The 13,445-nt window shown below is 53.1% G+C and overlaps 1 pseudogene; it reads left to right on the top strand.

Annotated features, from left to right (window-relative positions):
* The first annotated feature begins 10,836 nt into the window (after positions 1-10,836).
* LOC136993298 (cardiolipin synthase (CMP-forming)-like) lies at positions 10,837-11,635 on the top strand (annotated as a pseudogene).
* Positions 11,636-13,445: the final 1,810 nt, after the last annotated feature.

Genomic DNA, 13,445 nt, shown 5'->3' with positions numbered 1-13,445 from the left:
CCTGGGCATGAAGAAAGGCCCACGGAGGGCATGGGGTGTGCTGAACAGCACGTGCAGGGCCCTGGGGCCCACTGAACAGGACATGGAGGGCCTTGGGGCACACCCAAAGGCACAGGGAGGCGTCTAGGGGTGCACTGAAAGGCACACGGAGATGCTCTTGGGGCACACTAAATGGAAAATGGAATACCCTGGGGCACGCTCAAAGGCACATGGAAGGTCCTGGCCTGCACCAAAAGGAGCACCGAGGGCCCTAGGGGGTGTCTAAAGGCACAAGGGGAGCCCTTGGATGCACTGAAAGGCCCGCGGAGAGCCCTTGGAACCACCCTGGCCAAATAGAGGGTCCTGGGGTGCGCCCAAAGGCACAAGGAGGCTGCTACAGCACACCCACAGGGCATATGGAGTGTCTGAGGTGCTTCAAAATGCACACTGAGTGTCCTGGGTTGCACCGAAAGGAACAGGGAGAGCCCTGGGGCATACCAAAAATCACACAGAAGGTCCTGGGGGAGACCATATGCCCACAGAGAGGGCCCTTGAGTGCCCTGAAAGGCACATGGAGGGCTCTTGGAAGCACCCCAAGGCCCAGGGAGGACCCCGGGGAACACCCAAAGGCACGCAGAGAGTAGTGGGATACACCCAAAAGGCACATGGAAGGCATCCATCACACATGATCCTCTCCACTGCATGCCAAGCAAGGGCATGCAGCACCATCCAAGACAGGAGCTCACTGGTAGCTCCTCTGACTTGCCTATACCCATATTCTGATGGAGATTCCGCCCGCAATCCAAAGGCAGCTCTGTGCATCATCTCTCTCTCCACTAAAAAATCGGCCTGATTGCTAAGATCTCCTCTCCACTGAAGAGTAAGCAAGGGTGGACAGCCACTGCCGACACCAAAACAAGAGCTCACAGCCAGCTTACCCCTACACTGCTTGGGATGCCTATTCCAGCCCCGTAACAACTGCTTCTCACGGTTCCTCTCTCTTCAAAAACATCATCTCTACCCTCCTATTCAAACTTCTGTCCAAGAGGCTCACCTGTTACAACCACTAAGAAGCAGTCACAGCCAAGTTCCCTTGGGCCCCCACCCTGGCCGTGGCATGCTTATTCCAGCCCTCCCCTTCCACTCTTATCCCTACTTGACATCACGTCTACCTGCATGTTCACAGCAAAAGTGCAATTCTAGACGGGAGTTCAGCCACCACAACCCCTAACAAGTGCTCGCAGCCAAAGTCTCTTCGGCCCCTGACAGAGGCCTGACATGGCTATTCAAGCCCCACAGCACCTGCACCTCTGCACTTCTTCTCATATGCTCTATGTCTACATGCATAGTCACTGCACAAACACGCTTCTAGACAACACAAAGCCTACTGGTAGTTTTGTAGCTTCTGGCCAAGGAGTTCACCTACCACAATCCCAGGCACACCCTTGGATAGTTTGTGTGCCTTTTGGGGCAGGCCATGGTCCTCTGAACACCTTTCAGGGTGAGGCAGCTGCCTCACAGTGGCTTTTATTCTGGGCCAAGGCCTCCGAGTGCCTTTGGGTGCAATCCAGGCACCCTAGAGCACCTTTCAGGGCAGGCCAGAGTTCTCCGAATGCCTTTTGGTGTGGTGCAGGATAGTCTGTCTGTTTTTTGGATCAGGCCATGGGCCTCTGAGCACCTTTGGAGACAGCCTGGGGCCTCCAAGCTCTTCTCGGGGTGCTTTTTGGGGTGGACTGTGGGGCTTTGAGTGCCCTGTGGTGCGGCTCGGGGGCCTCTGCGTGCTTTGCGGTGCAGTGTGGGGCCCTCCATGTGCCTTGCGGTGTGGCACAGGGATCTCCGTGTGCCTTGCGGTGCAGACTAGGGTAGTTTGTTTGCTTTTTGCTGTGGACCAGGGGCCTCTGAGTGCCTTTCAGCACTCGCCAGGGCCTCCAGGTACCTTTTGGTGTTCCCCAGTGTCCTCCACGTGCCTTTCCATGCACCTCAGGGGCCTCTTTATGCTTTCTGGTGTGGCCCAGGTGCCTTCGTGGATCTTTCTGTGCCTCTCAGTTGTCTACAATTTCCTTTCTGCTCGCCCCAGGGGCCTCTGAGTGCCTTTAGTGCATCCCCAGGGGCCTCCTCGTATCTTCTGGTGCACCCTTCGAGCCTTCTACTTGCCTTCTGCAGTTCTTCACAGGCTCCTGTGTCCTGCTTGACCCCTCAGTCCTTGTCCAATTTCCAGGTAATTAGAGGGTCGGTTCAAGGCCTTCACAGTTGCAGGCAGGAGAGAGAGAACTGGTCCTGTCTCACCTGAGCCATTCCCTTCCTCTTCAGGCTGGGTAGGACCCATCAGCTCAGATGCCAGCCCCATGTTGCTTGGGGTAGCAGGCAGTTCAGGACATCTACCCTGTCTCCAGCCCTCTCTACCACGGCCTCTTGGAGCCTTCTGTCCTGCCCAGCATGGCCTCCTCCATCCCAGCCTGGCCAGGGAGGATGCTCAGCGATGGCAGGAGCAGCTGGCTGGATCCTGCTTTCACTGCAGACACCAGACCTGGAGACCAGAAAAACTGGTAAGCAAAACCCAACAAGTCTCCCTAAACCTGATCCCTTCAGCTGCTTCTCTCAAGCAGAGCCCAGGATGCCTCCCCTGGCCAGGGCAGGTTCCCTGCAGGATCTGAGCCCCATGAAGCCTCTGGCTGTGCGTGGGCCAGGCTGGGAGATGGAGGCAAAAGGATTCATTTTTGAGGAACAGGGTCTGTTTGTTAATAAACCAGCAGCCAGCACAGCCCGGACCCAGGCCCTTTTTAACAACATATAACTGCAAGATGAAGGAGAGCCGCCTTCATCAGCACCATGGAGCAAACGGAGATGTGCGGGGGAAAGAAAACCAAGACTGTTCTTTTGGCCCTTGCTCACTTCGTGTAGCCACCCTTTTAAAGGAGAGGGGAAGGGGCCAAAAAGCAGTGAGACTAAGTGAGTTTGGTAGAGGCAAAGCTCTCTGTATTTTTGTTGCCACACAACTCAGCCTATTTTCTTGAGGGGGCGGGCGGGTGAGGGGGGGCAAAGAGCCCATATCTTGGGTGCTTTTGGGGCAAGCCCCTGCAAGATTGGCTCTTTTGCCCCCCACCCCCTTCCCTTAAGAAAAGAGGCAGGCAGGGGAAACCCAACACAATTTGCTCTTTGGTCCTCCACCCCTCTCAGGAAAATAGCCTAAAGGCGAGTTGCTTGGGGATAAAAATGCCCCGCAGGATTTCTGCTCTGCCAGACAAGGTGCTTAGGCTCTGCAGCACTCACTGCTTCCTCCTCGCATCCACAAACAGAGGCTTCAACCCTGCATCACGCTGGGGCTGCCCCTGTTGTTCACCCCGCGCTGCTGCCGCCTGCCCTTCGCTGTGGAAAAGCTTTCTCCGGTGCATTGGAAGGAAAGCTTTAGTGAGGGCATTGCGATATGGACTGGAACTAGCCAGAGCCATGCTACCATCAAGGAAAGCACAAGCTGGGAGGAAGGGAGCATCTGTCAAGGAGGAGAGGCAGCTGCTGCTGGCACAAGCTCTTATCCACTGCAAGCACCTAAAAGCCACAAGGAGACGCCTGTCAGCTGCCCGCTTTTAACACCAGCAGCACAGCAGCACCAAGCTCTTCTCCATGCAGGAGCTGGGGAGAAGCCAGAGACGGGGTGGGGGAGTTCTCTTTCTGAGAACTATTAGCAGAGGTTAAACAAACCACGCACTGAATAAAACAAGTGCCACCTTGTCTCAGTTGTGACTAGCTCCAGTTTTTATTTTCAAGAGCAAGAACAACACAGTGCAGCGCTGCCATGCCTGATTCCTGCTCCCCTCTACCCCTGCAGCACAGCTCCCCATCGAGAAGTCTGAGGGCTGCAGGGAGCAGTGCGAGCTGGCAAACACAGGCCCACTTCTTTCTGCAGCTGCTTCTCAAGGGGTAAATGAAGGTGAAAACAAGTCCCTCTTCCTTTGGACAGGGTCTCTGGAAAACAAGATCACTTATTCCTTGCAGCTTTAGCTAGAGCCCGAAACAGTGGTCCTGGCAGGCTGGTGGAGGAGCGGGCAAGAAGTGAAATAGCAGTTATCCTCAGCAACAAGCACGTAGGAAAAGAAAATGTATTTTGATAGAAATGGCAGGAAAATAAACTCCAGGCCCTTTCCTCTGTCAACAATAGGGCTAAACCACCCATTTTGCCCTGAAAGCGTGTGGCTCAGCACACTGGGTTGGTGCCCCCAGCTGCAGCAGCCCCAAACCCTAGTTTCAGCAGAGCCCAGGGCTTCACTTCTCTGCACTGATGGTGCTGCCAGTCTTGGGCCCACAGGTAACCTGCGGCTGCACGATTCACACTCAGATGGCCAGACCTGACACTTCAGCCACGGTCAGGTCAGCCAAGAGCACTCCCAGCTTCACTAAAAAGCATGGGGCATTGAAGCAAAACTCGTCCCACTCCACGGGGGGCTGTAGGGCAAGTGCAGATGCCTGCTCTCACCAGCACCTTCAGCAAAGGGGGCTGGGTTTGTCAAACAGTCTCGGGTGGAGACGGTCTGGACAAGAGCTGTCCCTGAGGGCTACCCACTCTGGAGCACATTGAACTGTGCTCCTGCTTCTCTGAGCCTGGTGGCCTTTCCCGTGGAGAGAGGATGCCGCAGCTGCTGCCTCTGCAGTGCAGCACCCTGCACTCATTGTATGGGCCCAAAAGCAGCCCCCCACTGACCACCTTGGGCACGAGAGCCTTTCTATCGCTCCCGCGATTGCCCTGCCTGCGGCAGGCAGCAAAGGGTCTCCACCGGGCTCTCCTGCTCTGATGCACTGGGCACAACCAACTTTTTGGGAACGGGGTGCTCAGGCACCCAAAGCCACCTTGGGCTTTAGCTTTGGTCACTCGCCACTTTGGGGCCCTTGCTTAACGACTCCTCTTGCACCTGGATCCTCCCTCACTCCCTGTATCAGCAGGGCTGTGCTCTTCACGGGGGGCTTCTGGCGCTTCATTGCAAGGACCCAGCATCGCCTGTGCTGAAGAGAAGTCCCTTGTGAGTAAATGAGAGAGGAACTGGGGCAAGGCCAACATGGCTTGCTCTGGTGCTCCAGCTCAGGCTCCTGCCCTGCAAAAACCATCCTAACAAACACTGGTTGGGAACTGGCTCCCTGCCATGGAGGAGGCAGGGATCACAGCGGCTCCCCAAAATGACCTGCCTGGCAGCACCCAGAAGACAATGGCAGGTGATATTTAGCACCACCCCAAGATCACTAACACAGCTGTTGTGCACCAAGCACTGTGTTGCCCCCCTGCCCCCAAAGCCCTGGGGAGCAGCGGGTGGTCACAGAGCACCAGCAACAGGCATGTCCCCCTGACACGGACACCCCAGAGGTAACAAGGATGTTGGAGGAACCAAGACACCTGCCACAGCATATCCGTCCTGCTTACCCGGTTGTCCCCAAGGCTGGCCGCACAGGGAATATCATCAGTGGCTGGATGCTGGCAGCTGTGGAGCTGTCCTTCTGCACTGGCTCACCCCAGGCAGCAGCAACCAGCTCCCTGGGTGGTTCACTGGAGATAGCAAAGGCAGAGGTGGGGGAAACCAGGGGAGCTCCCCAGAGCACCTGACTCCCAGCACCGGGATGCTTCGTGCAGACACGCAGAGCGTTGGTGCCAAACCTCTCTGGCAGATGCCAGCTGCATTCCCCAGCCTGGGGCACAGGGAAGCTCTGTGAGAGATGAAATCGCTCTGCCCTATTCCACAATGCCCTGTTCAAACTCTGGACTATATACCCAGCCAGCAGAAAATAGCTGCATTTCTCTGCCTTTGCCCAGCACTACGCAGCATCAGATATACCAGCTCTGTGCCCGCTCACCTGTGAGAGGGAACTGGTTCTCCTGCCAGTTCCTCCTGCCCCCCCTATATTAACAAATGAGATAAAAAGGCTGATTTCATTGCCTCTGTGTCACTCATGTTTATTTCCAGGTTGCGGAGATCATCCTGAGAAATGCTGGACTCTCAGAAGCGGAGCGAGGAAGCCCTTATGCCTCCATCTGGTGTTATGCGTATGGTACCTCCAGCGATGCCAGTGGAATGATTCCTGTGCTGAAATGCTTTGTGGGGTCACTTTGAGACAATAATTTCTGCCCGGTTGTGCCCTCAATGTACATCCGTGCTTTGGTTTTAGTGGGTGTGCTACAGCACAGAGAGCCCCAGAGCCTCTCTGGTGCTTCCTGCTTCAGACTGAAGCTGGGCGCACCACGAAAGCCATGAGTCCCCCTCCCTGAAAGGCACAGACAGCACACGACAAGCACACGCACACACCTGTGTGCCTGCACACATACCACACACACGGGAGCAAACACAGGCAAATGCTCAAGCACCTGCACACCACAGGCACACACACATGCAGGTGTGCACATGTTCGTCTGTGCTTGCGTGGGGGTGTATATGCACATATGCCCCTGTGTACGTCTGTGTGCTTGTGTGCATGCCCTGCGCATGTGTGTGTGGTTTTGTGTTCCTGTGAGCATGCATGTGTGCGTGCGTGTACTTGGCTCTGGGCACCTTTGTGGTTTTGCGTGTGTGTGCCTGTGTCTGGGTGTGTTTCTCTGTTTGTGTGTATGTGAATGTGCACATGAGTGTGTCCCTGCATGTGTGTACGTGTGCATTTCTCTGTGTGTGTGTGTGTGTGTGTGTGTGTGCGCATTTGTGAATGCATGTGCATCTGTGCGTGTGTGTGCATATGTGGGGGGTGTGTGCATGCACCTGTGTGTGTGTCTCCATGTATGTGCACATTTGCATGAACACACATGCACAAAACACACGTGCATGCGCATGTACACAAGCACAAGCGCACACGCACAGGCACACATACCCTTGCACATATACACACGCAATCATGCACATCCATGCACACACGCGCATGCACAGAAGAACAAACATGCATGCAGTAGTAAAGAAACTAACTTGTCTGGGGGGGACCAAGAGGGCACATGGAGGGCTTGAGTGCACTGAAAGAAATACAGGGGCTCTGGGGTGCACTTAAAGGCAGATGAAGTGGCTTTGAGGGGACTGAAAGGCTGAAGAAGGGCCCTGGGGGCACTGAAAGGCACACAGAGGGCTCAGGGGTGCCATGGGGCAAACAGAGGGCTGTGGGGCGCACCAAAAGGCACTTCTCTTCAATGAGGTTTTTTTAAACTATTCCTGTTACCCTGTGCGAGCCTTCAGATGTTTGGAAGCTCAATGCTTCCTTCATATTAGTGCCCTGGTCTGACAGTGATGCAGAGCTCAACCTGGACAGCAGCTCAAAAAGGAATTTAATAAAAACATTAACAAAATTACTCAAACCACAGCTCTTGAACTAGCCGCTTCCCAAAACACCACCCTGAAGAGATTTGAAGGAGGCAGAGGGTTGCCAGCATCCAGCCAGACTGGCTCAGTTGTCTTCAGTTGTGCATGTGGAGGGGAAAGAAAGAGGGGTGTTAATTCTGTCTATTTTCTTCCTACCACGTACATTTTTCTTCCTTAGATACTATAAGCCATTCAGGATATCAGACTTGGGGTGTTGTGTGTTTGTTCTCCTCCTCTCTAATTTTTCAGATAACCTGAGCCATGCTGTCGAATGATCCCGCTTAATATTCCCCCAAATGTGCATCAGTGTGAGGCCCAAGTGTCCCCTGCCTAGTGGCAAGAGTTTAACCTGGGCCAGCCCTGGTGGGCTTGTGCTGTGCAGTGTCAGCCCAGGGAGGAAGTACACCAGTACGCAGCCCTGTGTGCTTCACACAGCTGGGGCATCCAGAGCTCCCTATATTTGGGTTGTGCTCCAGGGAAAAGAGGCCTTTTCCTGCTGATGGATCTCCCCCTGGTGGGAATGGGGACCTGGGTGAGGAGCTGACCTGCTTCCCCAGCCTCCTGGTGACCTGGCCTTCTCCGTGAATTGCATCTGTGCAGCCTTGTTGCCTTGGGATTGCTATGGGTGACTTCCACGCTCAAGACAGCCATGTTTTCACCCTTTTTTGTGCTGGCAGTGGTCAGCGTTTTGTGTTTTGAACATTTAAATGGAGGCTTCTGTGCCTTGAAAATAAACTTAAGTCTGTTCCTAGAAGTACACACATCAGATGTCTCCCAAGGGACCCCATGACACAGGTTCCTGAAAACTGCCTGCCTTGCAGGCGAAAGCAAAGGTAATGCTTGCTGAAGTGAAGCTCATGCTAGTTGAATGTAAGTGCTGTCTTGGCTTCTGTGGCTTTTCTGCCACTGGTGGAAAAGACCTCCTCTTTTAGCCATGAATTTCTTCAAATCCAGGCTGTGGGGCAAACAGGACATTCCCTGTGCAGACCAGTGGTTGTGATCCACAGGGAGGAGAGCAAATAACACACTGTGTAGGAGGGAAGGACCTCCCAAGGGAGAAGGGGAGGGCTGTGATGCCATAGGACTCCTCTTTCCCTTTCCTAGCTTTAATATGTAACCCACTTTCTGAAATACATGCCCACCTTTCAGAATAGTAATGCAGCGCTTTATAAAAGCAAATAAAAACCCAACAACTAGAAACAACCTAATGTGAAATGCTAACTTGAGCCTGTGTGAGCAGGTACCAAAATAAGGGCTGACAGGGAAGAAAATGTGCCGTCCGGCTCCTGCAGGCCCCCATTGCATTCAGGTGCGCCCCAGGGACCGCTGTTTGTACACGCCACAGCTCTCTGGGTGCCTCTCAGGGCCCATCCATTTGTCTTCTGTGATAGCCTAGATCCCTCCACGTGCCTTTTTGATTTACCTAAAAGTCCTCAGCTTGTCTTTTGGTACACTCTGGGGCTCCCAGTTTGCCCCTGCTCCCTTCAGCTCCCCTTCCTTTGCTCTGTGATATGTCCCAGGGGTTTCTGTTAGCCCTCCGGTGCATCCCAATCCCTCTGGTTTGCTTCTGGTGCACCCCAGAGCCCTCTGTTTTCCCCTGGTGTGCCCCAGAGCCTTATTTCGGTGTGTTCCAGAACTCTTTGCCGGCTTTTTGGTGCACTGGAGAGCCCTCTGTTTTCTCTCTGTTCCCCTCAAGATCCCCCCATTTACATTCGTATATAGCCCAGAGCCCTCCGTTTGCCCTCCGGGCCCCTCAGGATGCCTCCCTTTGCCCTCTGCTGTGACACAGTCCTCTGCCTTTCAGAGCCCTAGATGTACCTAGGGCACACAGTTTGCCCTCCAGTGGACCCCAGAGCCCTCCATTTGCCCTGCAGTATCCCCAAAACAACAAAACTCACACCCCAAGCAACCACTACAAGGATAATTAAAGAGCCAGAGGGTTGCTAGCAATAACTAGATTGGCTCAGTTCTTTTCACAGCTTGTGGATGTGGAAGGGAAAGAAAGAAGGTTTTTAATTCCAGGTCTAATTTCTTCATACCATGTCCATTTCTCCAAAAAAAAAAAAGGCGCGACACAAATACTGCCGCAGGGCACTCCTGCCATTTGGGAGACCCCACAACCCTGCCAGAGACAGGGACCTTCAAGGACCAACTCCCACAGACGTGTGACCTCACACACACACATGGACGTGCGCGCAAACACTCGTCAGGCTATGGCCATTTCCTGCTTGGAATAAAAACTTGGGAACTTGTTACTTTGCATCAGCGACCTCTCAAGAGGCAGACCAGTGCACGCAATGCCAGTGAAGCCAGACAGAGCTGGAGACAAACCCATTCACTGAGCTACAGAAACACGGAGCAGCTGGGGCGGGAAGGGGCTTCTGGGCATCTCTGCTCCAGCCTCCTGCTGCCAGCTCAGCTGTTATAGGTAAACGTGACAAATTGACAACCACTCGGGCCGGGTTGCATAAATTCCAATTTAATAGAATAATTGAGCAAGTCACAAGTAAGCAAAACAGCGCTGGGCGGCCGGGGAGTCTCCTGCTCCACCAACGGCGCGCGCAATCCCCCCCTCACAGTCTCCTTATATGCAATTCCAGCTCCGGGTATATGTGGCACTTCCTGTAACTTCTGCGGTTGCGCCGGCTGTTGCTAGGGGGTCTTCTTCAGCCCTCTGCACTGTGAGTGGTGACCCTCAGGTCACGCATATATTTTACAACTTTCGAGGTCATGCTATATTTCACAGTTGTGTGACATCGCCATCACCATATTAGGCTATCTAAACTAACATTGCCGCTTCGCTATCCCAACTCCCTTATCTCAGGCAGGGTACATGCCCCCACCACAGGATGTAGGATGTTCCCACAGATGTTCCCAAGGCTGTTTCTTACTTTGATGTAACAAATTAGCACACATCACAGTCCAGGATGTTTCAAGGCTGTTTCTCAATTTGATGTAACAAATTAGCACATATCACACAGCTTTCCCTGGGCCTGGCACTATCGAGGTGTGGCTGTCCACAAGGACAGATTCCCCCATGAGCCCGGGCCCCTGCTCCAGTCTTGGACCACCCTACTGCCCTGGGAGATCCAAGGCCCCTCCACGGCTTCAGCCTCTCACTTTTGCCCACACGCACAGGTAGCAACACAACAGGCTGGCAAGGCTTCATTGCAATGACACAGCGTGGCCTGGGCTAAAGAAAGGAAAGCAGCCTGAGAAACGGGAAGGGAGCAGGCACAGGAAAGCCACCCTGCGAGGGAGGGTCGCGTTTCTCCAGCAAGGATGGACTGACATTGGCAGAGCGGCATCCACCACCAGGCACCAAACCCTGACCTTAGCCATATACTCGCTACTCTCCTAAAACCTGCAGCTATCTTAATAAGTGGAATTTCTGCAATAAGGATGTTTCCAGTACCGAATTGCCTTTAGAAGGAACTTTTGATTGAGAGAAAATAGTAGTACATTTGAGAGGAGCCCTAGCAGGGCCGCATCCCGCCAAGGCGCCGCGGGCGGGCAGGCGCCTCCCAGCGCGTTGGCCGCTGCCATGGCAACAGCGGGCGGCTTCTGCCCCAGCCCGCCCAACGGCCGCGGCGCGAGCCGGCGTCCGTCCCCCCGCCCCCCCACCCCCGCAACGGCCGCGGCCCGCTTCCCCCCCACCCGCGCTGCGTGGCACCTCCTCAGGGGCGGGGGCGGGGCGGGGAGCGGCCGCCCGCGCCGCCGGAGCCCCCGGCAGCGGAGTGGGGCCGGGCGCTACGCCGAGATCTGTGAAAACGCCCGGACGATCCCAAACATACTGTGACTAGCGAGGAGGGCTTTGGCGCCAGTTTGGGGCTCTTTGGCTGCTGAAGAAAACTGCAGTGTTGCACGAGGTGTCTCTGGCTTTGGCTGGCCTTAGGCGTTTGTTGCGCACAACGGGGCTAATCAGCAAGCAGCCTGGGTGCTCTGGCTGACAAAACTCTCATCAGTGTGCTCTGTGTAAGCCTGGCTTGTGTGACTCTGAGCCCAGGTGCGCTGACTGCGTGGTTGTTCTGAGGGATGGGGCGCTCCTTGCTGCTGCTCCTTATGTGCCATACAAACCTCTTCCTCCACGGAGAACGAGAACGCTCCGTAGGTCTTTTAACCCCTGTGACGCTGCTGCCCCCTTAAAACCAGCATTCCTTAGCAAGGGGAGCGCAGCGGTTCAGCTGACTTTGGTGGCTGATTCTTTAGCAGCTCCCGTTCTCAATGATGTGGACAGCGTGTATCTGCAGACACTGGAGGAATGTTTCTCCATCTCTTCCAGAAAATTTGATGTACTCCTAAAGAAACTGGCAATTGTGATTAATACTAGCTGTATGGAATAAAAAAGCTATGACCAAATGATGTCATAGACCCATATGGCTTTATTCTTCCAGGTTTCTTCTTGACCGACACAGGAGCTAGATATTTATTGCTGCTTAATTTCCTGTGCAAGGGGAAGGTCGTCAAATGAAAACGGGCATCAGAAGTGTGCTTCTTCAAATGATGGCCTTTCCTTTTTCTGTTGGCACTGAAGATGTTAACAGTTAGTTGTAGCTGAGGGCAGGTGTCAGGAAGCTGCATCAAGAGCTCTGTAAGAGTTCAGAACAGAGAGGCTGAGCAGCAGGCAGCAACATTACTTAGGAACGTAGTTCAGTAGTCTAAGGTAGTGGAAGGTGCAGTGTGTGTCCTTTTTAAAAAACAAACAGAAAGAAAACCAAAACAAACCTAGCTTTTAAGGAGCTAGGAGGCTTGATGTGAACCGTCAATGTGTTTTTTCCTCCTTTTGGAAAGTCAGAGCTGGAACGGCAGCTGCAAAAGACGCTTGCCTTGCTCCTGTGCTGGGACTCTCTGAATAGAGAGTTAGCATTTAGTGAGTAATGGAGAACTGCTTGGTGTAACTTCCTAGGCTCCTCTCTAAATAGTCTCAAAAACTGAAGTGGCTGAGTCTGACAAACTATTCCATGATGGCAGTGGTAATGGGGCAGGACTGTGGTAGTGACTCGCACCCGAAAGGTCTAGGCTTTGGCACAGGGAAGCACTGCAAATTTAGACACTTCTATGGCTCTAACCTCGTGTCTGGGAAGGGGAGAGACCAGAGCCAAAACTTCTGCCTTAGCTTTGGAGCTTGTTAAAATAAGAGTAAATTCAAGTCTTGGATTATTTGAACGCTCCCCTACCGTACTACGGAGGGATAGTTTTTTTCTCAGCAGTCAGTTCTCAAGCTGATAAAACTGGGTAGGCGACAAACACTGAAACAGATCTTTGTCCCCCTTTCTCTCAAACAAGTGTTAATATGAAAAAAATCAGCCTTGTACTGTATTTAAACTGGAGCACACTACTGATCACTGCGTGACAGTTCATTTGTTTACCTAATCCTCCACCTAGCACTGAATTTCAGTATATAAACTGCATTTCTGTAGTGCACAGTCTCAGACTGTGTGGTGGACAATAGGGCAGACACTTCAAACTAAAACTTTTCATTGTCATCCTTAGACTCAAGTGACTTGCAGGAACTGGTGTCCCCAAAGGTGCATCACAGCTTTCACAATGATAACATCTGCATGTAGCTATCGCCACTCTTGCTGAAAAGTGGTTCAGGTGATAACTAACAAATGAAGTACTACTGAGAAGACTGTATCTTGCAGTACAGCAAACCATGCTGCCAGAAGACTGTTGTAATGCAGCTGGGTTTTGGATGAAGAACTCTTTTCTGCTTGCATCATGGCATCACAAGGAAATGCAGTTTGAATGTTGTACTCTGTGTGTGTGTGTGTGTCTGTGTGTGTCTGTGTGTGTGTCTGTGTGTCTGTGTGTGTGTGTCTGTGTGGAGAGAGCGAGAGAGACTTTTCAATGTAGCTTCAGTTTGTTTCAAACGAATTTGCAACTAGCTGCTGAGGTATTACTGAATTACTGTAGAGCCTCCATGAAATGCCTAAGATCTCTCCATGCCCAGGTACTCTAGGCTTTACCAGAACCACCTGTTGAGCCTTGCCATTCCCTAGAAGCAGGAGCCTGGGCGGTTATTCAAGTGCTCCAGTGGAAGAATGTCTTGCAGCCGCGGTGGAAAGGACCTTAGCAAGTGCTGCTCATCACTACCAGTGCAGTGAAGTGCAGGGACTTGCCTAACTGCGTTCGTGCATCACAGTGCAAGAG

The sequence above is a fragment of the Apteryx mantelli genome, chromosome 13 (genome assembly GCF_036417845.1).
Source record: "Apteryx mantelli isolate bAptMan1 chromosome 13, bAptMan1.hap1, whole genome shotgun sequence".
Lineage (NCBI taxonomy): Eukaryota > Metazoa > Chordata > Aves > Apterygiformes > Apterygidae > Apteryx > Apteryx mantelli.
The sequence above is the reverse complement of the archived record's forward strand: the minus strand, read 5'-3'. Positions and strand labels throughout refer to the sequence as shown.